Below are 24,603 nucleotides of genomic sequence, written 5' to 3'. Positions count from 1 at the left end.
AATGATTCAGTAGAGAACAGGAAGCCAGACATCTGCCTGCCCTCCTCTCCGTGCCCCTCCCCGCTTGTGCTGGGGGAGGGGCGGGGCCTCTAACTCAATCATCATTACCCCCACATTTACCCTTTTTTACCTTCAGTACTGCACAACCAAATCACAGACCTAAGTGAGGCGCAGAATTTAACACCCCCAACTATTTCAAAAGACATGAAAGGGACACATATATGTCTTTTGAATATCTTATATGTATTTCTTAATAGCTATAACTCTTACTCAATATTCTCTTATACAGTGATGATTTCCCCCACATTTTGTCTATTCTTCTCTTTGTGATCTGTTCAATAAGGAATTCTGGTAGAAGAGTCCCTTAGTTTAAAGTTTATGTTAGAACCAAGTCACGGGGATTGTTGGTCTTGTTTGAGTGTCCCCCATATGTATCAATAATGCCACATGGCATTGTTCCTCTTTTGCATAAGCACATTAAAATGGGAAAACACTAAACATACAAACAAGTTCTATCTAAGAGATAGGAACACACAAATCTTGTAATGCAGTGGGACCTTACACCCTGAACACTGTCATAATGACCTGGCTCAGGCCTCAGAAGAATGGGCATTCTCCATTTACCCCTGAACCAGGGGTGCCATCTACCACTGTTGTCTATAACATCACCTGGGAGCAATCCTCTACCATGGAAGACCCTACCTCTGCTCTGACATCGACCTACTAAAAAGAGACTTCCCTTAACACCCAGAAGACTTAACAACGATGACTGGCTTTCAAGACAGGGCTCTCTGCATTGTCCTCTAATTGTGAGGTGAAACTAGAAGGTGCTCCACATCATCCTGACTTCGATATGCACAGATTCCAGGATCTTTAACTACAGAAACCTGATACAACAACAGCGACTATGTAAAAAATAAAAAGTGTATTGGCACTACAGACAATGACTTGGGTTGGACAACCTACTATGCCTGGAGCCTAGAGTTGGTCTTATGCCAGAATACTTCAGGGGTTTTTTACCTTCGTACATGATGTTAGCTGGGGGTCTAAGTTCAATTTTTTTGCAAGTGGCTACCCAGTTGTGCCAACACCACTTGTTGAAGAGGCTTTCTTTGTTCCATTTAGGATTTTTTGCTCCTTTATCAAAAATTAGGTGATTGTATGTCTGGGGAACATTCTCTGAGTATTCAAGCTTATTCCACTGATCTGAGGGCCTGTCCTTACTCCAATACCATGCTGTTTTGATAACTATTGCTTTGTAGTAAAGTTTAAAGTTGGGGAAAGTAATTCCTCCCATATTCTTTTTCCCAATGATTGCTTTAGCTATTCGAGGGTGTTTATTGTTCCAAATAATTTCAAAAGTGCCTGGTCCACTTCTTTGAAGAATGTCATGGGTATCTTTAGGGGGATCGCATTAAATCTGTACAGTGCTTTGGGGAGTATTGCCATTTTAATGATGTTAATCCTGCCAATCCATGAGCTAGACGAATGGGTAAAGAAACTGTGGTACATATACACAATGGAATATTATGCAGCTGTCAGGAGAGATGAAGTCATGAAATTTTCCTATACATGGATGTACACGGAATCTATTATGCTGAGTGAAATAAGTCAGAGAGAGAGAGAAAAATGCAGAATGGTCTCACACATTTATGGGTTTTAAGAAAAATGAAAGACATTCTTGCAATAATAACTTTCAGACACAAAAGAGAAAAGAGCTGGAAGTTCCAGCTCACCTCAGGAAGCTCATCACAAAGAGTGATGAGTTTAGTTGGATAAATAACTACATTTTGAACTGTCCTAATAATGAGAATGTATGAGGGAAATTGAGAACCTGTTTAGAGTACAGGCGGGGGTCGGGTGGGGAGGAGGGAGACTTGGGACATTGGTGATGGGAATGTTGCACTGGTGATGGGTGGTGTTAAAAAAAAAAAAAGAATACTTCAGGGGTAAGTTCTCCTTGTATTTAGGCCAAGGCTTTTCCTTTCTATGCCCATATTTTGCTGGGCCTAGGCAAACAATTGCCACTCTAACACTGTTTTTGCTGTGTTCCTTTGACTCTAATCCTTAAAAAGACACTTAAACTTTTCAGGTTATCTTAAATTAATATGCATGTGCATGGAACTGTAAAAAATACTATGTTCTCAATATTAAAGGAGTTACATAAATTTTGTGGCTTTAGATTACTTTTTGTACTGCTAAGAAATGTTATAGTGTACTACAATCTGGGGACTTGAGAGACAAAGTAATTGCATATGTGTTTTGTTTTATTTTTCTTAATGTTTTTTTGGCTGAAATTCAAAATTAAGATGTCAGCAAGGGGATCTCTTCTGAGAATTCTTTTTATGGGTGATTGTCTTTCTACTGTAACTTTACCTTGTCCTCTTTCTTTGCATCTCTGTCCTCATAATAAAAAATAAATTAAAAATAAAAAAGATTGCCCCGTCCAATAAGATATCCACACGGGATTATCTCTCTTATATGTGGTTTATAAAGCAGCATAAAAGATAAAAACACAATGGAAACAAAGAGCATGAGGGACTGTCTTTAGTAGGAAGATGATTTTTCACATGTCACTGTGCTGAGGATTGAACTGAGAGGGTGAAGGGAAATATTCAACCAGGAAGTTGGTGCTGAGAGGGGGGTAACATGTATGTATATAACGTTATTAGTAAGAGTACAGCCACACAGCACAAAAAAACTATTAAAAATTATTAAAAGCAACTCTCATACAGACAGATTTGCAGTGGAAGAGTTAAGCATATGGCGTTGGGAGCTTTTATGGATGGAAGTGGACATTGGTGAAGGGATTAATGTTCAAACATTGTGTGTTTGAAACTTTGTAATTCATAAACTTGGTATTTCTTTGTGCTAAAAAAAAAAACCTCTTACCGATTCCTGAGGCTTGACTTAAGACCAGTTAAAAACAGGAATGAGACAGATACATGTAGCTGAAGGGGTGTCTGAGACTGAACCCCAACTCTATAAACTAACCTGGTAGTTTCCAAATCTGTCATGGGAAAGTTTTCTCTGATAATATTAGCCAGTAAAGTCATTTATAGCCTCTAGCTTGGTGTCTAGAAACATAATAAACATTTTCACAATTTCTCAGTTGTAATCAATGTAAAAAATCCACTAATGTTAAGATACTAGCATTGAGCAAACAGGAATCAATATTTAAAATGACATTTAAAGAGCATTCAATACACTGAATTTTTCAATACTGTTAAATCATTTTTGTGATTATATACAACTACTCTAAATCCAATTCATGTTCAATCTTTATAGCTCAGTACAAGCCTATGTTGCCTCTTAAAAAAAAGAAAAAACAACAATAGCAACAATATAGGTACATTTTTTTATCTTGGAATACTTTTGTAATATTTGTAGTAGAGGTTTTATTAGTCGCATTCTCTGCATAATTTTTGTTCCACAAAATTTAGGAAAACTATATTGTGTCCCGTTCCTCTTTACTGTAATTCTGGGACTGTTCTAATTGCATAACATAATCAGAGCTACAGCCTTCCACCTATGGTCAGCAGCATGCTTTATTATCATGGAATTTATTCTCTTTTCTCAAATGGATCCAAAATATATTTAAATTATCATTATTAATAGATTTTTTGGCTGATGTTTCATGATGAATCTAATACTCATTAAGCATGGTAAGTTCGTTTTGTCATGTTTTGAAAGTTTTCAGTAGAAGACTTTTGTATTGTCATTAGATTCTCAGAAAAAAAGAAAAAGTGAATGCTATACTATGTTTTCATTTTCAACTTAAAATAGAGATAACAAGTCAAGAGTTTTATAAACTTATTTCCTGATAAATGACAAATTAATGAGTAGCAGAACCAATGTTATGAACTAAAGCTAATGTTCTTCGTGACTATGTTTTTAGAAGATACATCATTTGGGTTTTCTTTTCTTTTATTTAGTCATTTATATTTTTGATTGTATTTCCATAAACATGGACACACAAAAATAAATGATTCTTTGAGATTGTTATTTATTAATTTGATCAAATCTTATTTTCAGAACTTCAAATATGAGTGAAATTAAAATTTTTATTTTGTCAATTTTTCCTCAGTATCTACTTATGTAGTAAAATTTATTTTATTTTTTTGATTTTTATAGGAAATGAAATGCTCTATTAAATATTGTGTATATAATGTAGAGATGCTTGTGTACCTGATTTCTTGGAACAAGATCTATTTTTTATCATGATATTTGATTTATTTTAATGTAGGATTGAGATTTTTTCTGGTAAAGATTTTGTGAGTTAGTTGAATTTGTGTTAACAAATATATTGTATTACTTCATAGTTTTCAATTCTTTGATATCTTTGCATTTAGTATATTGTCTGGCCTTACAGAAATTTTAAAGCTCTTTATTTAGAAAACAAATACCTATCATGCTTAAAAAATAAGGGTAAAACAAAAGAAGAAATTTTAAAGATCCAATGTTTAGTAAATGAATCTAAGTATTAAATTTAGATCTGTGTGGACAGTAAAATGATCTACTAAAATTTTGAGATTAGTATACTTGATCTGACATAAATAATTATATTTCTTTTTCAATTTTTGATTCCTTCATTCACATAAAGTATTTCTGAATATATTTCAGAACATCATCTAAACCATTTCTAGAAAATTCACTTCATTTTTGTCCTTAAACTTGTTCTATTCTCATGGTACTAAACATCTATATAACAAATCACTCTTATCTCTATATACTTATATTTTGCTACTTCCACATCAATTAAAGTAATGTGCATAAGGGCCAAAGTGATAGCACAACTGTAGGGCATTTGCTTTGCACGTGGCCGATCCAGGACGAACTGGATTCATCTCTGGCGTCCCATATGGTCCCCCAAGCCAGGATTTCTGAGTGCCTAGCCAGGAGTAATCCCTGAGTGTCACAAGGTGTGGCCCAAAAGAAAAAAGAAAATGTGCATAAAATTTGATATGGATGACAAGAGGGACTATAAAATTTAGAGAAGCAATTTTAAGTTTTCTTGATGGTTTTAAATATACCACCTAACCTCAGATTATTTATATGAATCAAGATTTTCTTTTGCAGGGGTTGGGCCATATCCAGCAGCCCTCAGAAATCCTGTCAGTCTTTGGTCGGCCTCATGAATGGCCTTATCTGCTGTTTTATTGCTCCAGTCCCAGATCAAGATTTTTTATTTTTATTTTTCTTTGTCTTCATCTTTTTCTTTTTCTTTTTAGGGACACATTGTAGGGGCTAAGGGGTTACTTTTGTCTCTGCACTCAGAAATCACTCCTGGCAGGCTGAGAGGACCATATGGGATGCCACGTATTGAATCGATTGATACAGTGTATTGAATCTAGTGGATCCTACGTTGGGTGTGTTCAAAGGCAAAAGCTCTACCAGATGTCCAGCCCCAGATCAAGATTTTCTACTTACTACATTTGTGATCAAATTAATGGAAGCAATGCTCATTAGTTTTTTTGTGCCTGAAAAAAACATATTATGTACAACATTTGATATTTTTTGTTTTGTTTTGGGCCACACTCGGTGACACTCAAGGATTACTTCTGGAAAAAAAAATAGAAATCGCTCCTGGCTTAGGGGACCATACAGGACGCCAGGGGATCAAATCAAGATCCGTCCTAAGTTAGTGCGTGCAAGGCCAATACCCTGCTGCTTGTGCCACAGCTCTGGCCCCAACATTTGAACATTTTATGGTTACTTTTATTTACTCTTACTTTCTTCTTTTATCACCAGGTTAAGCAAGGTAACCAAAGCATAAAGAGATGTTTTAGTAAAAGTCAGTGTTCCAACAGTCATGAGGTGGAGACAGTCCTCTTCCAAAGTGCTGTCTGCTGACATGTGGTTTCCTCATAGGAGAAAGAGCAGCATAGAGAACACAAGACCTCATTACATCTCCAAGATGTAATTTTTTATTAGATCATTGCACATATGCCCTCATTCACAGAATATGCAGATTCAAAATAAAAACTCTGATCTCAGGGCCTATAGAATCTCAAAAAGCCATGCTATTTCAATAAATTATCAAAATATGAACCCCAATAAAAACATAAAGTTATGTGTCAGTCATCATTTTAGGTATCAAATTAAATGAAATGCTCAACATGACAATATTAAAAATTTGACTTCCTTTGAGATTCTACTAGACACAAAAATAATAGGAAATATCCCAGTTCTTCAGCACTAAACACTGTGGGGTGTGACTGGTCAGAAACACTCAAGTAGTTTTGTATGTATTTATTTGGTTATATAATGTCACATATTATGTTTGGGAATAAATTTTGGCAGTTTGGGTAGTTTCTTAGAAAGCAGGGCATGTACTACCTTAAAAACCAGTTGTTATATTTTTTAGCATTAATCAAAATGAGGTTAAAGCATATTTTCCACACAAATACTGTAACCATACCACTCTGGCAGTTTTTAACAGCTGATGATATTTAGAAATGATAAAGTTATCTTTAACTGGTAAGCACATATTCAAATTATGGTACATCAAATAAAATATGTGGTAGAGTTTCTTTCAGAAAATACTTGAAAGAAAAGGTAGGCAGAATAAACACTGATACTGGCTTTAGATATTTGAGTTTAATGGCAAAGAAAAGTAATTTAAAAAATTTTAAATTCTACCTTATTTACTATTATTGAGATTCATAAAATAGCATTAATGACATTCTTATCTATAAAAATAATTCATATAAATTCTAGTTGCAGAGCTATCACTCTAGTCCTTTTACTTCTTTCAAGATGCCTCTACCATAACCCACTCTCAACTCTACCTCCTCATTTCCAAGTTCCATTGTTCCTGTCTCAGGATTTATTTTCATTTTTAACTGTCAAATGATTTTCTGTTTCTTTGTACTCTTCATATAAGCAAGGTCATCTGCTACATTTAACTTATGATGTTTCTCAGAAATCCTCCAATTCCATCCACCTCCTAAAAGACTACCAACATTCATCTCCTTGCATAGTTGAATATTATTTCATTATGTATACACACGTTACTTTTTTTTTTTTTCGTTTTTTTGGGTCACACCCATTTGATGCTCAGGGGTTACTCCTGGCTAAGTGCTCAGAAATTGCTCCTGGCTTGGGGGGACCATATGGGACGCCGGGGTATCGAACCACTGTCCTTCCTTGGCTAGCGCTTGCAAGGCAGACACCTTACCTCTAGCGCCACCTCGCCGGCCACACACACAAGTTTCTTTCTCTGCTCATCTATTGTTCAGTATTTGGGTTCTTATCAATTATTTACTCTTGTAAATAATGCTTTGATGAATGTATGGTGTATATTTATTTTTAAAATACTATTTTTGTGTTCTGGATGTAGAGTGGAATGCTAGGATCAGCTGAAAATTCTGTTTGTAATATTTCAAAAAGTTTGTATTTTATTATACTTTGTATTTTTAGGTTACTATTTGTAAAAGTTAGTGAAGAGGAGAGGAGTAGATTCAGAATAATCTTCCTTGTATGTTGGCTATGAAGATATTCCCTTAATATTAAAAAGTTAAAAAATAACAAAGTCAACAAAATCTGAGAACTGTGCTATTATTTGAGCTTACTCAGAGTATAGGAACAAAATAGTAGGGGCTAGGCACTGAGAAAATTATGAAATAAAGTGAGTTCACTGGTGAAAAGTGTCATGTTGCAGAATTGTATATAACATTCTCACTAACATTATTATAATTTATAGTGTATAAGAACTATTGCACTCAAGCTTTTTATTATCAATAACATACTCTAATTATAGTTATTTACTTTTAAAATAACATCATAATTTTTAATTTTAACTATATTGCAACAATACATATGTTCATAACATTTATCATAACAAATCAAAATGTGTACATAATATATTCTTCACCAGAGTAAGTATTTATAGATCTTAAAAGTAGACTTTTAACTCAATTTAATCATCTTGCAGTACCTTTTACTTTTACCTTATTTAAAATTCCATCTGGAATTTCTAGATTTTTAATATAACTATATTTTGGGAGGGTGGGGCTATTTTATTTATTCATTTCAGTTCTGGGGTATTCCCAATAGAGCTGAACAGTTCAATAATGAATCAATATTACATAATGCAATTTGAATCTGTCAATATTTGCAGGATGCCACTGGTAATTCAGCTAATCTTAAGGGGCTTCCTAAAGCTACATGTGACAATAATTGAAATAAAATTTTCCTTTATGATTTATTAAGCTGATTTATATTTTATGTGCCACAGATGAGAATTCAGGAGTGTTTGTAGAAACCTTATAAATAAGCATATATGTAAAAAATTATAGAACAAAATATTATTTATAGAGATATGACAAACTGCTTTTGTATATATACAAGTAATAATTATAAATTAATAATAAATAATATGATATAATAAACACAACAGATTGATCAATAAGCCAAATTCTAATGTATAAATATATTTTATGATTGGTTATATAATTTATATAAATTTTAACGTTAAGTTCAATTCATTATCAGTGATCATTTACTGGTTGGAATCAGTGGAAGTGCTTAGAATATTTGTAATTTTATAGATTAAATTATAAAAGAAGAATATTATAAAATTAATGATTTAGTAATACAATTAAAGAATTTAAAAATAGCTAATGAGTTTGAAGAAACTAATTAAAAACCAGTGGTATAATTAATTAAAAATTACTAAATTATAAATTAACAGTACAAAAATAACTTTTGTAAAGTCAGTTAATTACTTGAATATTAAAGAAGATGATATAAAATATTGATGAAATTTATGAATGAAATAATGCATATATCATTCAAATATAAATATAAAAATCTTATAATCATACTCATTTTACTCTCTAGGTGAATTAGATAATTATTTTAATATGCAATTTAACTTCACACAAGTTCACAGCATGGGTATCATTTAAAAGTGTTAGTGTGAGGGGCCGGGGAGATAGCACAGCCATAGGGAGTTTGCCTTACATGTGGACAAACCTGAATGGAGCCCTGTTTGATTTCTGGCATCCCATAAGGATCCCTGAGCCTGCCAGGGTTGATTTCTGAGGGCAGAGCCAGGATTAATCACTGAAAGCCACCAGGTGTGGCCCCAAAACCAAAATAAACAAATAAATAAATACATAAAATTGTTTAATTTTATTTTATTAATTTTATTCAATATATTCTTTTTTTGTATTTTTAATATAATTTTTATTTTAATTATAGTGGCTTACATATCGTTCACAGTAATATTCCAGGTACATATTTACATTGAATCAGGGGAATTCTCACCACCGAATTGTCCTCCCACAACCGATCCTATCCTGCCTCCCATATCCTCCACTCTCCCCCACAGGGACTGCTAGAATGAGTGGTCCCTTCTGTGTCTAGTTTATTACTTAGTGGTCTTATTAACTGTTTGGTCTTGGTGCCTCCATTACTGTCCCCTCTAATTGGGAGGCAGGACTAGAAAGTTCAAGTTTTATTCAATATATTCTTATTTATTTATTTTTATTTATTAACAGATTTTGTTTTGTTTTGTTTTGTTTTTTGGGGGTCATACCCAGTGATCAGAGATTACTCCTATCTCTACTTCCAGAAATCACTCCTAGCATGCTTAGGGGACAATATGGGATTCCTGAATTCGAACCAGGGTCTATCCTGTGTTGGCCGTGTGCAAGACCATTGCCTTACCGCTGTGCTATAGTTCCAACCCCTGTTTAATAAATTCTTAAAAAATAAACCTGGGGCCAGAGCGGTGGCGCAAGCTGTAAGGCATCAGCCTTGCAAGCGCTAACCTAGAATCAATCCCCAGCGTCCCATATGGTCCCCAAAGCCAGGAGCAATTTCTAAGCGCATAACCAGGAGTCACCCCTGAGCATCACTGGATGTGGCCCATAAACCAAAACCAACACAAAAACAAACAAACAAAAACACTCACCATACATAAAACCCTTAATTAATAAATGACTCAAGTGGTATTTAAAGAATTTTAAACGATTTTTTAAAAAAATAATGAAACAATAAATTATAATTTATAATGAATGCCAATTTTAGAAGACCAACTCTAGTACAAGAATCTGAGAAACTCATTAATGAGAGAGGACAGAGAAGAAATAATATTATATACTTATGCACAATATAAATTTTCATATAAATTTAATATATATATATATTAGACACCTTTACAAATAAGAATCAAGGCCCAGATATATGTCAAGCATAACACATCAAGGAGACATTATATTCATTGAAAAAATACAAGTTGGTATTAACACAAAAACGGAGTCAAAATTATTCATCTTTAGGCAACAAACCAAATTTTTCTCAAAGGGATTTTGTCAATTTTTCAAAGTCTCAATTCTTTTGAGAAATCCTGCTGTTAATTTTCTTATATGTCACTATAATTTAGAAAACTTTTATAGTCATAAATATTCTATGCTTTAAAGTATTTCATACCTAATCTATATATTTTCCATTATTAAAACTATGTAGTACATATCTACAGAAAAATATAATGATTAGGGTGTAATTGCCTGAGGCTGGAGTGTTAGCACAGTGTTAGGGTGTTTTCCTTGCATGCCGCCAGCCCTGGACTGATGATGGTTTGATCCCCAGCATCCCATATAGTCCCCCAAACCTGCTAGGAGCAGTTTCTGAGCGCAGAGACAGGAGTAACCTCTGAGCATCAGTGGGTATGCCCCCAAAAAGATAAAATTGCCAGGTCATTAACCTGTTAGCAAACCTCAAGACACTGATTAAATTACAGACAACTGTTGTACCCAATATATAGTTAAGAAAACTTTAAATGTAAATAATTATATAGATAAAATTACTAACTTAGTTAATAACTTTTTAAAAATATTTTATCAAAATTATATATAATTTGACACACTATTCCCAGTAGTCATATTGTTGACAATGTATAATGAGAAGAAATTTTTTTCATGGAAGGGGAAATAAAAATAAATATACTATATTTAGGAAAGCATGACCTGTTTCCTTAGTATAACTATGTAGAAATACTTAATTTGTAGATTTTAAATATGTCGTAGGTGATAACAAAGCATATTGGAAGTTGTAGACAAAGAACTAAATTCTGTTTAGATTTTAGAATATAGAAATAAATGAACTTTCATATATTACGTTGTACTCTTTCAATTGAATTAATAATGTTACAAGCCTTAACCCTTCATGCACATTCTAAAGTAGGTAGAGCTATCTATGACAGATAGGTAATATCTACATTTTAATATGTGCTTATATTTAAACATGTTGCTTTACATATATTTGTTTATATGTAGCACATAAATGTAATTAAAGGTACCTACCCATAACTTTGCTAGATATTTACTTATTTTTGTTGAATCACTATTGAATTACAGTTATTTACATTGAGTTTGGTTTACAATGTTCCAACATCAATTCCATTAACAATGTCCATTTCCCTTTATGATTTTTCTCTGGCCTCACTATGTTTATGTGAAAGATAAGCTATTTTAAATAACATTATGAAATATATCTAATGGTATTAAAAATGGTAGCAAAGAATGATATTCCAGGTAAAGAAATGATCAGAGGGTCAACAATTTTGTTCAATAAAATAAAAGATGGGTTGACTCAATAGTCCTTTGGGTTTCAAGTTTACTTAGCACATATCCAACATGTGTTTGATTCCCAGCATCCATATGGTTCCCCAAACACTGCCAGTGAGTGAAGATAGAGGAATAAATTCTGAACACTACCAGGTGTGACCAAACTCACTGAAACAAAACAAAACAAAAAAACCGATTCTTGCAAAACATAGGGGGAGGATGAATATATAAGTTTATAAAGCAAATATATGACCACTTATCCAAATGCAATAATTTCTATAGTAATATAAATATATAAAATAGATACTATTAAAATACTGCTAAAATAAAAATAGATAGTATATGAAATAAAAGTTGTAATCAGATTTTTCAGCAAAACAATAGCAGACCGTGAGAAACAGAAATATATGTTCACAATTATTTTCTTTTACATCTATCATTTAATTCTTCTTATTTATTTCAAATTTGGTTGATTTAATACAAATGTGTACAAGATCTAGTTAAAACCCTTGAATCATATGACTGTTCTTTTTATTTATTTATTATTTATTATTATTTATTTTTTACATATCTTTCACAGTAATATTTTTGGTACATATTAACATTGAATCAGGGGAATTCCCATCACCAAAGTTGTCCTCTCTCCACTCCCGTTCCCATATTGCATCCTATATCCCCCATCCTCACCCCTTACTTAGGAGTAAGTAGTAATACAATTGTTTGGTCTTGCTACCCTCCATTATTTCTTCCTCTACCTTTGAGGTGAACTAGATTGTTCAAGTTATGTGGTTCTTAAATAGAAAAAAATCACCACCAGTATAATCTGCTTCCCACAGACATCTTTAAGATTTAAAGGAGAAATTATAAATGATTTTCCACATGATAAAAGCTGAAGGTGTTCTTCACTTATGAGCTCCTTTAAAAGAACTACTGAAATGGGGCTGTCTGAAAATTATGAGTGCTGGGTAATAATAGTAGAGTACTTTAATTCGTACAGACTACTTGGGGTTTTATCCCTGATACCCCATATAATCCCGTGGATCTCTGAATCAGCCCCGAGTACTACAGGGTGTGACCCAGAAACAAAGAAAACAAATAAAAAGGAATAAATGTTGTAAAACTATTTCAAAACAAGTTACTGAACTAAAATTTTAAGATAACTGTTTTTAAAAAGTCATTGAATTTAACTATAAATGTGTATACAAGCATAAAAGTGGTTTTATTTCTGAACTCAGGTTCTTTATAAATGTATGAAAGATTTTTCTAAAAATCGGAGGTAATCAGAACAATCACCAGAGGATAAGGGGTGAACTTACAATAATGAGAGTAAGAGGGGTCTTGTTTTATGGAGAATTGAAAACAGACTTTCCTTAGCAAACATAATGTAGAACATATCTTTATAGATGAAAAACCAAGCTCAGAATAGAAGACTTTAAAAAAGAAAATTTCAGTGGTAATATTATTTATTTTATGACACTTATTATAAGTGTTGGTATATTGTAAAAGTATTAATAATGTGATAAATTCCTAAGTTGACTTTTTTTTTACAGGATAAGATATATCTAAAGACAACATGAGTGTGTTAAAAAAGTATTGTTCCCAGGTCAAAATTTATTATTGATTTTGGTTAGACTTTGGACATGAAGGTAAGTCTGATTTTTATCCTCTTGAATAAAACATGAACTTATTTAAGCCGTTAAGTTTTCTAGGGTAGGATGAGTTTATATAATGAACTCTTAAAAGACAACAGATTCACTTTAGTTTATATTTTTAATAAACTTTGTGTTGATAAAGACCAAATAGAAATATGTATTTAATAAATAGTATTGAAAATTATCCCACTTTTATTTTCAACATTCCTAATATTATTCAGACTTACTGCTAAAAATAAATTTTATAGATGAGCAGCCCATTGGTTTTCTAAGTGAGATTGTCAATAAAGCACTTGATTTAAATAAAATCAAGCATGTCTTTTACATTAAAATAAAATATTAACTGTTTTAAATAAATGGCAGGATAATGACAAAGATAAACAACTCCAAGGGAGATAAATGAATTTGAAGAAGCCAATTATAGGATACAAAGTAATTCATTTTATTTTCTCCTAATCTTTGAAGACACTAGATTCCTGCTTGTGCTCCATAGGAAATTTGGCCATGTCTCAAGATATATTCAAAAAAATCCTGGGGTGCCTGTTTTCCTGTGTAATTATTCATGTGTTTCCTTTTATTCTCAGAGTTTGCCTGTTCAAATGATAGATTATGTGGTCAGCCTAGTTACATTCATTAGGGACTGGCAAAATAGAAGTGAGGTGTCATCCAAAATATAGCATAGGGATGAGGAAGAAGGGTTAGGGACATTTCTGGGAAGAGAGCAGATGGTAAGCTTTCACAACTTTCATTAGTTTGTTATTTCCCAGAGTGTTAAATACCAGTCCAGAAACATTGGAAAAAAAAACATTATAAAATAAAATTGACTAATATGTCACAAGATATTAATACTTAGGAAAATGTCACACTTTATATTACCATTGTATTCTCAATAAAAATGTTTAGGAAAAAAATGTTAAACAAAAAACAATGATCTCTCATGGGAACTGTGAGTGGGTAGATTGTATGCTTTATACATAGATGATCTAGGTTCAAAACCTGGCACTCCATCTGGTCCTCCACCATCAGAGACCCTTGCACATAGAACCAGAAATAAGCTTTAAGTACATTTTCACTAGGGCATAAAACAAAACCAAACAAGCAAATGAGACACAAAAACTAAAAACAACAAATAGGTAGTCTCCCATTTCTCTTTCATAGGGCATATAATCAAACTCTTTCCACATATGTCTGAAATCAAGAGTACTTGAACCATATGTATTACATATTTTCATATAGTTGAACCATATATATTTTTGTTCTTATATAGTTGAACTGTATGTATTACATTTTTTCATGTTTAAATATATGTTTTATATATTTAATTATTTAAATATATGTATTATATATTCACATACAATTTTACAGAGTTCAATTTATAAAGAAGTCACAATAATAGAGTATCTTAAAATATTTATACTATAGTACAATTTTGATAGTACATTTAAATAAACATGTTAATGCTATATTATGATGTATATTTTGATAATTTTTGTTTGAGGGAAACACAGGGCAGTATTCAGGGCTTACTCCTGATACGTTGCTCAAAGCTCATGCCTGGTAGTGCTCAGGGAACCTTATAGGGTTCTGAGGATTGAACCCAGACCAACCTAGTGCAAGATAAATTCACTACCCACTGTGCTATGACTTCAGCTCCCACAGAGAATATTTTTGAATTGATTTTGACCTCAGGTAACTGAACCATAGGGGGCGAATGACATAAAGATAAAAACTGTAAAATAACAAAATTATTAAAACATATTTAATGCACAATTTAAATTAGAATAACTCTCACATTTTGTGCATAATTTACTAACATTTACTATGAAATACAATATAATTTATTACATACATCTGGAATTTCTTGAAATTATTATGTTCTATTCTATTACTATAAACATTATTAATCATATAAAGATTAATGGACATTATCTGTGGATCAAAATACTTGGGTAAGTATGAAACTGAGTTACCCCATGCATTGTCCACAGAAATATGGACCAGTAAATCTTATTTGTGTTACTATCAATGTTGAATGTAATGCCTTGGTTAAAGAATAAAGTCCTTCATAGTAGTTTAAGAGGTATTCCCTTGTTTCTACTTATTGGCACTATTTAGTAGAAAGTAGAATCATTATTCCAATTATATGTTAAAAATGGGGGACAGAAAAAAATAAAGGGAGACAGAAAAAAGTGCTAACTAATGCATGTTTTCAGCAAATATTTGTATTAAACAGTATCAGACATGGTCGGCAAATTACAGATTAAAAAATATTAAACCACTTGGGGCCAGAACAGAGTAAAAGGAACTTGCCTTGCATACTGTAAACCTGGGTTCAATACCTGGCATCCCATTTGGTCACCCAAGCACATTCAGGAGTAATAACTGGGTGGTGAGCCAGAAGTAAGTCCAGGGTACTTCTTGGTGTGACTCAAAATATATTTTAAAAAAAGGAAAAAGAGAAAAATATAAAGAAAAAGAGAGAAAGAAATAAAGAAAATATAAATTAAAAATATAAAATAGAGCACTTATTATTCAGGAATATTTTAATTCCATATCATTTTTCTTTTGGGGATGACACAGCTGGTGATGCTCATAGGTAACTTTTGAATCTGAATTAAAGGATTACTTCTCTCAGTGCTCAGGATACCACATGTTTACAGATATTGAACTTGGGTCAGTTCTTTTATGGTAAGCACCCTACTCACTGCACTATCTCTCTGTCCCCATCATGTATTCATGACCATAAATATAGGGGAATATTGGTTTATAAAAAGTGACCCAAATATTTTAAGATAATTTTTTGGTTATTTATCATTAAATAATTGTGCCATATAGTCTTAAAATGCTTGCATGATATCATTGTTTATATGTTACCAAAACTTTTTTAGAAATATCAAAGTAATAACATTAATTCATAAATAGAGAACTATATAATTAATAAATTATAAACATGGCACAGCTTAACATTCTCAAATGGAATTTGCAATTGTAGGGAGAAAACTATGAAAATCCAGAGGCTTTTCAGATTTTGTGCATTCATTATCACATAAATCAAATTTAATTAAAGTTTTTTGAAACTTTATTTGTTCTATCATATTTCCCTCTATTATATTTGTTTACTTGAGATAAATAGTCATAAAGTTAGAAGACATATTCACACTACCCAATACTGTTTACAGTTAGCCATATTAACATTTGATTTTCCAGTTAAGAACAAGAAATTATGAAGATTATGGGGATCTATGATAAATAAATTATAAAAAGCAATAAAAAGAAATGGCATTCTTATGTGTAAGCTTAAAATTATTACGGCATGAAATAATTCAAGATAATTAATGTTTTATATTTAATACTGTGATGTTTTGAAAGAAACCTGATTACTGAGAATTATCATTATTTGGTCTTTTTTATATTTTATTTTATTTGAATATAATTTTGTTTTTATATTTTTGTTTTTTGGGGTCACACCTGGTGACGCTCAGGTGTTACTCCTGGCTTTGCACTCAGAAATCGCTCCTGGCTTGGGGGACCATATGGGACACTCCGCACCACCATTCCAGCCCATGTCTTTTTTTTTTTTAAAAAACTTGACCATATTTTGATATACAAAAGGGAATGAAAGGAGACTATCACTGCCCTGACTTGAGCTCTAATTTTCATTGATTTCTTCAAATGGGAGGTCAAACTAACAGAAGTCATGCTATGGTGTTTATTGTCTACTAACACTGAAAAATCCATTAAGTAATATCTGCATTGAAACTATAAACTATTGATAACTATTGTAACATCTCTAAATACTCTCTTTTCCTTTTATATTTCAATAGACTAAGACTAAGTTTAAGAACAGCTCTTGGGGCTGGAGAAATAGCGTGGAGGTAAGGCATTTGCCTTGCATGCAGAAGGACCGGGTTTGAATCCTGCCAGAAGTAACCTCTGAGCACTGCCGGGTATGATCCAAAAACCAAAGACCAAAATAAAAAATAAAAGAAGAAGACCTCTATATATAGTAGTCTGACTGACTGCAAAGTCCCTTAAGGTTATCTTACAACCACCTACAGCTCCTTAATTAAACATTTCTCAAATTATCTTAATTTGAGAGTACCATCTGCTTCCTATTTGGATATTGTTCAATGCTTGGGAAAAATAATTATATAAGCAAATACCCAATAAGGCTGCATTTTTAAAGTTGGCCTCTTTATATTTTTCTTAGAAAATCTTTTTAATTTATAACATGTTTTTCTCTGTTCCCCAAATTGACTTTTTTCCTGATTTTTTTGGGGGTCACACCCTGCAGCGCTCAGGGGTTACTCCTGTCTCTACACTCAGAAATCACTCCTGGCAGGCTCAGGGGACCATATGGGATGCCATATGGGATTTGAACCACTGTCCTTCTGCATGCAAGGCAAACACCCTACCTCCATGCTATCTCTCCTGCCCCTCAAATTGACTTTTTGACAAGTATGATAATACGATATGACCAAGTCTTATTATGTGACATATCAATTATTTAGGTTTGGTGACCTGGGTCAAATAGAAGCCATGGAATAACTGTTTTGCCAGTTATCTGTTTAAATTGATACAAATTTGAATCTAGGAAAAGTATATAACCTATTTATGGAAAAGTATTATATTTTCTAACCAAAAACTTGGGGCAGATTTGTTTGAAAAGCCATTTTTTGTTTATGAATTTTATCCCTGTACTGAAAATGACTGCTGAGAACTGTCAAGAGTAATCCCTGAGCACACAACCAGTGAAATTCATAAATACTGCTCAGTCTAGTATGTAAACAAAAATAAAACAAAAGATTATTTGTAACAATAAGAGGCATCTCAAAAAGTTAGAGATCACACATTATATACAAAGTATGGGCTTTAATTTTTGGAAAAACATGGTGCTAAGGTCATTGCCAGAAGTTACTGTGAACTGTGTCCACATGTGATACAAAAAAAATTTGGTGGTGCTTAGTGCTTACTTCTGGCTCTGCTTAGGGTTCCCACCTGGCAATGCTTTGGGGATCATATGTGGTGCAACAAATCAAACAATGTAAGGCAAAGTCTTAAATAACCACTCTATCCCAATGAATGAATTGAAATGATTTTCAAAAACTTAAATGCTAAATCTAATTTTATAACCATAATTTTAATATGTATATATTTCTCATGAGATTATGCCTTATGTGGCAACATGATTATAATCTCTATTATACACAATTAAAAAATCCTTAAAACATTTGTCATATTGCAAAGGTTAATACATTTACTTTAAGTGCTGTTGTAACCAAGACCCTGGTCTAAATCTAATTGCCTCATATGGTCCAAGGAGTTGGTCCATGAGAATAGAGCTATTACCCCACATGATGTATCTTCCCCCTACCCCCAAGTCCTTCAATTCTGATATCTTTGTCTTTCCTTTCCTTTCCTTTCCTTTCCTTTCCTTTCCTTTCCTTTCCTTTCCTTTCCTTTCCTTTCCTTTCCTTTCCTTTCCTTTCCTTTCCTTTCCTTTCCTTTCCTTTCCTTCCTTTCCTTTCCTTTCCTTTCCTTTCCTTTCCTTTCCTTTCCTTTCCTTTCCTTTCCTTTCCTTTCCTTTCCTTTCCTTTCCTTTCCTTTCCTTTCCTTTCCTTTCCTTTCCTTTCCTTTCCTTTCCTTTCCTTTCCTTTCCTTTCCTTTCCTTTCCTTTCCTTTCCTTTCCTTTCCTTTCCTTTCCTTTCCTTTTCCTTTCCTTTCCTTTCCTTTCCTTTCCTTTCCTTTCCTTTCCTTTCCTTTCCTTTTTTCCTTTCCTTTCCTTTCCTTTCCTTTCCTTTCCTTTCCTTTCCTTTCCTTTCCTTTCCTTTCCTTTCCTTTCCTTTCCTTTCCTTTCCTTTCCTTTCCTTTCCTTTCCTTTCCTTTCCTTTCCTTTCCTTTCCTTTCCTTTCCTTTCCTTTCCTTTCCTTTCCTTTCTTTCCTTTCCTTTCCTTCTTTCCTTTTTATTCAAGTCTATACCTGGAGATGGTCAGGGCTTACTCATGGCTCTAAACTCAGAAAGTGTACTTTACTAAACCTAAAAAAAAAAAAAAAAAAGAAATCTGCCCTGATCTTCTTGATGCGTCAGTGGATCAGACTTACTACAGATATTTACTTTTACTTTGGAAAGGTATGAAATAACAATTGTGGGACCCTGTAACATGCAGAGATTTCGAATGACCTCAGGTGCTCAGCTAAATGCATTTTTTTGCATTTAAATTCTCTAAAGTTTGTTCACCCATAGGTGACTTACACATTTTTACTGGAAGTAAACATACACATTCAAACACACAAACAAACAAAAAAGTTCAGGCAGTGCTTTGGGATCACAAGGGATGCTGGATATTAAACCCAAGTTGGCTGTGTGCAAGGCAAATATCCTACTAGCTGTGCTATTGCTCTGGCTTCTTTACTAGGAATTTTAACCCCACTTAAGTGCTTCTCTATTCTTATTCTCTGTAAATAATGATAGAAGAGGTCATTATTCTTTGGGTTCTTTTGATACAATTTCAAGAAATAAGATGGATATGTGGGTAGGAGAGGATACAAGGCTTTGGTAGGTGATTTGATATATGGTATCTTGCTTGCATGTTTAAATTGCTATTTTTTTCTACATCATTGTTTGAGGAATGGGTTACCTCCGTATACTTAGCTTTTGCTATGAAAATTGTGCTCAGAGAATCCATTTCTCTCATTATCACTAGAAATATTCCTGAGAATTGAACCACAGAAAGAAAGAGAGATGTAGATAGTTTAAGAAGTCACACTACTGTGATTCATTCATTTTTCTTTGGATGTATCCACGGAATTTACAATGTTGACAGATAAGGAGCTATGCACTTGGTATGCAACTCCAGCTATTAATTGAGCCAATATTTTATTTTGCTCTTGCTTAAGCCAAGGAAGTTATATACTAGAAAATGTTGATTCTCTTCATTATATTGCAGTAACCATCATTATCATTTGCATATATTTGAAAACATGACTATTCGTTTTAATAAAATTCTGTTAGAGAAGAACTTATAGATGAAAAAATTAATGTATGTAAGCCAATTTTCTGCAATCTTGTTCTCAAATAGCAATAATGCTCTATTAAAGTTTCAGAGAAGACAAACATATTATACAAGCTTGAATATATCAAACACTTGTAAAATATGTTGACAAACTTTATTAATATTTGAAGTGTTCCATGTAATATAAAAACACAATTATTAAGCATGCATCTTAGTTTATATTTTACCAGCAGTGCCCATTTGTAATTAGCAAACAAATGAATTAACAATACTCAATGCCCTATAAGTCTTCTTTGGGGCCAGAGCTATAGCACAGTGGGTAGGGCATTATCTTGTATGTGGCCAACACCCAACCTAAGTTTGATGCCTGGCATTCCATATGGTTCCCTGAAGCTGCCAGGTTCAGTTTCTGAGCACAGAGCCAAGTGTAGTCCCTGAGTGCCTCCTGGTGTGGTCCCAAACCAATAGATAGATAGATAGATAGATAGATAGATAGATAGATAGATAGATAGATAGATAGATAGATAGATAGACAGACAGACAGACAGATAGATAGATAGATAGATAGATAGACAGACAGATAGATAGATGATAGATAGATAGATAGATAGATAGATAGATAGATAGATAGATAGATAGATAGATAGATAGAAGATAAAAATCTTCCCTTTATACTCCTATAGCTCTAATAAGAAAAAGGTTTGTAAAATACTAATTTTTGGGGGGGGTGGGACTTGGACCACACCTGGCTATACTCAAGGTTTACTCCTGTCTTTGCTCAGTAACCATTCTTGGTGGGTTTGGGAGACCTTATAAATTCTTGGGGATTAAACTCTAATAGGGTACATAAAAGACAAGACAAGAGACTTATCTACTGTAAGGTCTCTCTACTGACTTCTTGCATTCTTAAATTTGATTTTTACCTTTTTTAAACTTTGAATTATTTTGAATCAATTTATGAAAGCACTAGGATTCAAAATATAATATCAATTAATAGCTGGAGTTGTATATGAAGCACATATGCAATTAATTGCTAGAGCTGTTTATCAAGTAGCTTCTAATCTGTCAACACTGTAGTTTCCATTGATTCTTTTACTCAATATATTTTTGTTTTTTCTATCTTAAGTATAGAGTGCTGTATTCTCATCGTTACATTGGAAGTCAGTTGTTACATTGAAATTAACACAATTTATTTATTATACTATTGATAAACATATATTGAATATATGTACATGTATACCTGGGATAATACCCATTTGATATAGTGTATGACTTTTTGATGTGCTGTTGGATTTGGTCAGGTAATATTTTGTTGACAATTTTTACATAAATTATTGAGATTGGTCTGAATTTTTCTTTTCCTAATTTAAACACCATGGTTACAAGGTTGCTCATAATACAGTTTTTTTCACATATAAAGTTGCTCATGGTTGATACAATGTAAAATATACAATGCACAAGAACTGGTTAATATTTTCTTTGTACTGTATCAGCTTTGGGTGGTCAGTGATATATTATTTTTGTTAATGTAAATAACTAAACAACTCTTGCAGATTCTTGTTTCTTTGATTTTTTGGAAGAATTTAAGGATCAATGGCATTAAGTCTTCTTTAATAGTTTGCTAAAACTAGCCTATAAATCAATCTGGAATAGGGCTTTTCTTCTTGAGTAGATTTCTTTTTTTATTTTTATTTTATTTTTTAATAATTTTTATTGTGACCAAAATAAATTACAAATCTTTCACAGTAATATTTTAGGTACATAGTGACATTGAATCAGGAGATTTCCCACCACCAGTGTTGCCCTTCCTCCACCCCTGTTCCCAGAATGCATCCCATATCCCCCTCCTGTGCTCCCTGGGCTGTTAACATAAGTGGTCTCCACTGTGTCTCGCTTGTTGTAGATTGGGTATTAATTCTGTTGTCATTGGCTTTAGATTTGGTGCTTAAGTCTGATCATTTTTTTTTTATTTCTTGAGTGGATTCTTTTTTTTTTTTTTTTTTTTTTTTGGTTTTTGGGCCACACCCGTTTGACGCTCAGGGGTTACTCCTGGCTATGTGCTCAGAAATCGCCCCTGGCTTGGGGGTACCATATGGGACGCTGGGGGATCGAACCGCGGTCCATTCCTTGGCTAGCGCTTGTAAGGCAGACACCTTAGCTCTAGCGCCACCTTCCCGGCCCCGGAGTGGATTCTTAATTTCAATTTCCTTGTTGGTGATTGGCCTATCTAGGCTTTCTACTTCCAACCCATTCAGTTTTGGAAATACAATGCATCTAGGAAACTATCCATTTACTTGAGATTCTCTAGTTGGACAGTATACAGTTTTTATAGTAAATTTTCATGATATCTTGAATTTCTTGTGGTTTTATTGTAATTTCTCCTTTTTTTCTGATTCGATTTATATGAGTAAACACATTTTCTTTACTTTTTTCTTGAGCCTTACCAATTATTTATTTGTTAATCTTTCAAGTAACCAGTTTCTTATTTAATTGATTCTTTGTATTGTTTTCTTAATTTTTATATCTTTGGCTTCTGTTCATTTTTTTCATACTTTCAGTTAATTTATTCTTTATTCTCCAGAAAGTAAAGGTTTGCATTTAAGTTGTTGATTTTATATTTTTCTTCTTTCCTTATGGGGGACCTGGATAAATATGGTTGTTCTGCCTTTTTTGTTTGTTTTCCATTGGACTGTACAACTATTCTTCATCTTACTATGAGTCTGTGCCTATTCTCTGATTTTAGATATTACTCCTAATTGTAGCAAAGGGATGGGTATTGTTTCTTGGTCCATCCTAGAACTCTGTGTCTTTTAATGAGAAAGTTAGTCCAATGATATTTAGGAATACCATTAATATAAACTGTGTTTTTCCATTTTTCTGTGTAGAATTGTTGCTTCTACAATTGAATATATTGTTTATGTAAGTTGCCTTAAGTAGTTCATTCAGAGTTGATTTGGTTATTGCAAAAATATCCCCAGCTTTTATTTGTTTGAGAATGCATTTACCCATCCCTCACATTTAAATGAGTGCTGTGCAGGTAAGTGGCCTCTAAGATGAAAGCTTCTTTCATTTAGTAATTTAAGTATGTTATTATACTCTTTTTTTGCACATACTATTATATATGGAATATCTACTGTGATAACTTGATGTTTAATGGTTTTCTTTTACCTTACTGTTTTGAGAAGTCTTTCTCTCTTTATTTTAATTATTACATGTTTTGGTGTTGTTCTGTTTGAATTAATTTTGTTTGGTATCTTTTGGACTCAAATTTGCACAGCTGCCTCCCTTCAGATTGGGTACATTTTCTGCTACTATCTCTTCCACTCCTTGTTCTTAATTCTTCTCCTTTTCTTCACTTGTTATTCCTATAAATCAGAGATTTTTTTCATCTTATGTTTTCTCCCATCATTTTTCTCTCATTTTTTTTGACTTCCATATCAATGCTGCTTACATTTTTATTTCAATTCATCTATACAATTCTCTATCTTGTATGATTCTGATACAGTCACTTGCTAGCATGTTCTTTAGTTTCTTCCATTTAATTAGCATGGAATATCTCATTTTCTGCAAGAGTTTTTAATTGTTTAAAATTTTCATCTATTTATTGCCAAATTTAGCTGGCAAGTTTTGTTTTTTTTTTTTTGCTAATTTATGTTGCCAGTTCAGTGGGTATTGAACATCATCTACCGGGTTCAAAAATTTTGCTGGGCCTGCAAATTTGTCGAGATTTTAGTTCCCATTTGACTGCAGTTTTGTGTGTGTTAGTGGTAGAGTCTTAGATTTCTAGTTACTTGAAAACTGGTATCTTGAATTGTTTATACCAAATGGCTACTAATAATACTTCTGTTTTTCAGATTATTTTATTTAACATATACTGTTATGAGAGTATACTGGGAAGATTGGTAACTAGTTACTCTGTTGAGTTAACTAAGTTTAAGGCTTTATTATTTTTCAGAAATAGGAGATTCACATTCCTCCAACCCACCCCTTCAAATAGATGTCCATAGCAATTTTTTGCAGATGCACTAGCATCCTTGTAGTTTTGCATACAGGTGCATAGAGAGAAACATTATATCTGGCCAATTTTTGGCACAGGGGAAGGGCAGGATGGTTCAGAAATAGGTCTGAGTTCCTCAGATTGCCATGTGTGCCGAAGCAAGTTTGTATTCTTTCTAAATTTAAGATTTCTTTAAGTTCCAGGTTTAGCGGTAGTCAGAACATTAAGAAAGAAAAATAGGGCCAGATTGGTGAAGCAATTGCATGTGCTAACCTAGGACGGACCGAAGTTCGACCCCCAGTGTCCCATATGGTGCCCCAAGCCAAGGGTGATTTTTGAGCACATAGCCAGGAGTAACCCCTGAG

The sequence above is a fragment of the Suncus etruscus genome, chromosome 5, assembly GCF_024139225.1.
Source record: "Suncus etruscus isolate mSunEtr1 chromosome 5, mSunEtr1.pri.cur, whole genome shotgun sequence".
NCBI lineage: Eukaryota > Metazoa > Chordata > Mammalia > Eulipotyphla > Soricidae > Suncus > Suncus etruscus.
Note: the sequence above shows the minus strand (reverse complement) of the source record.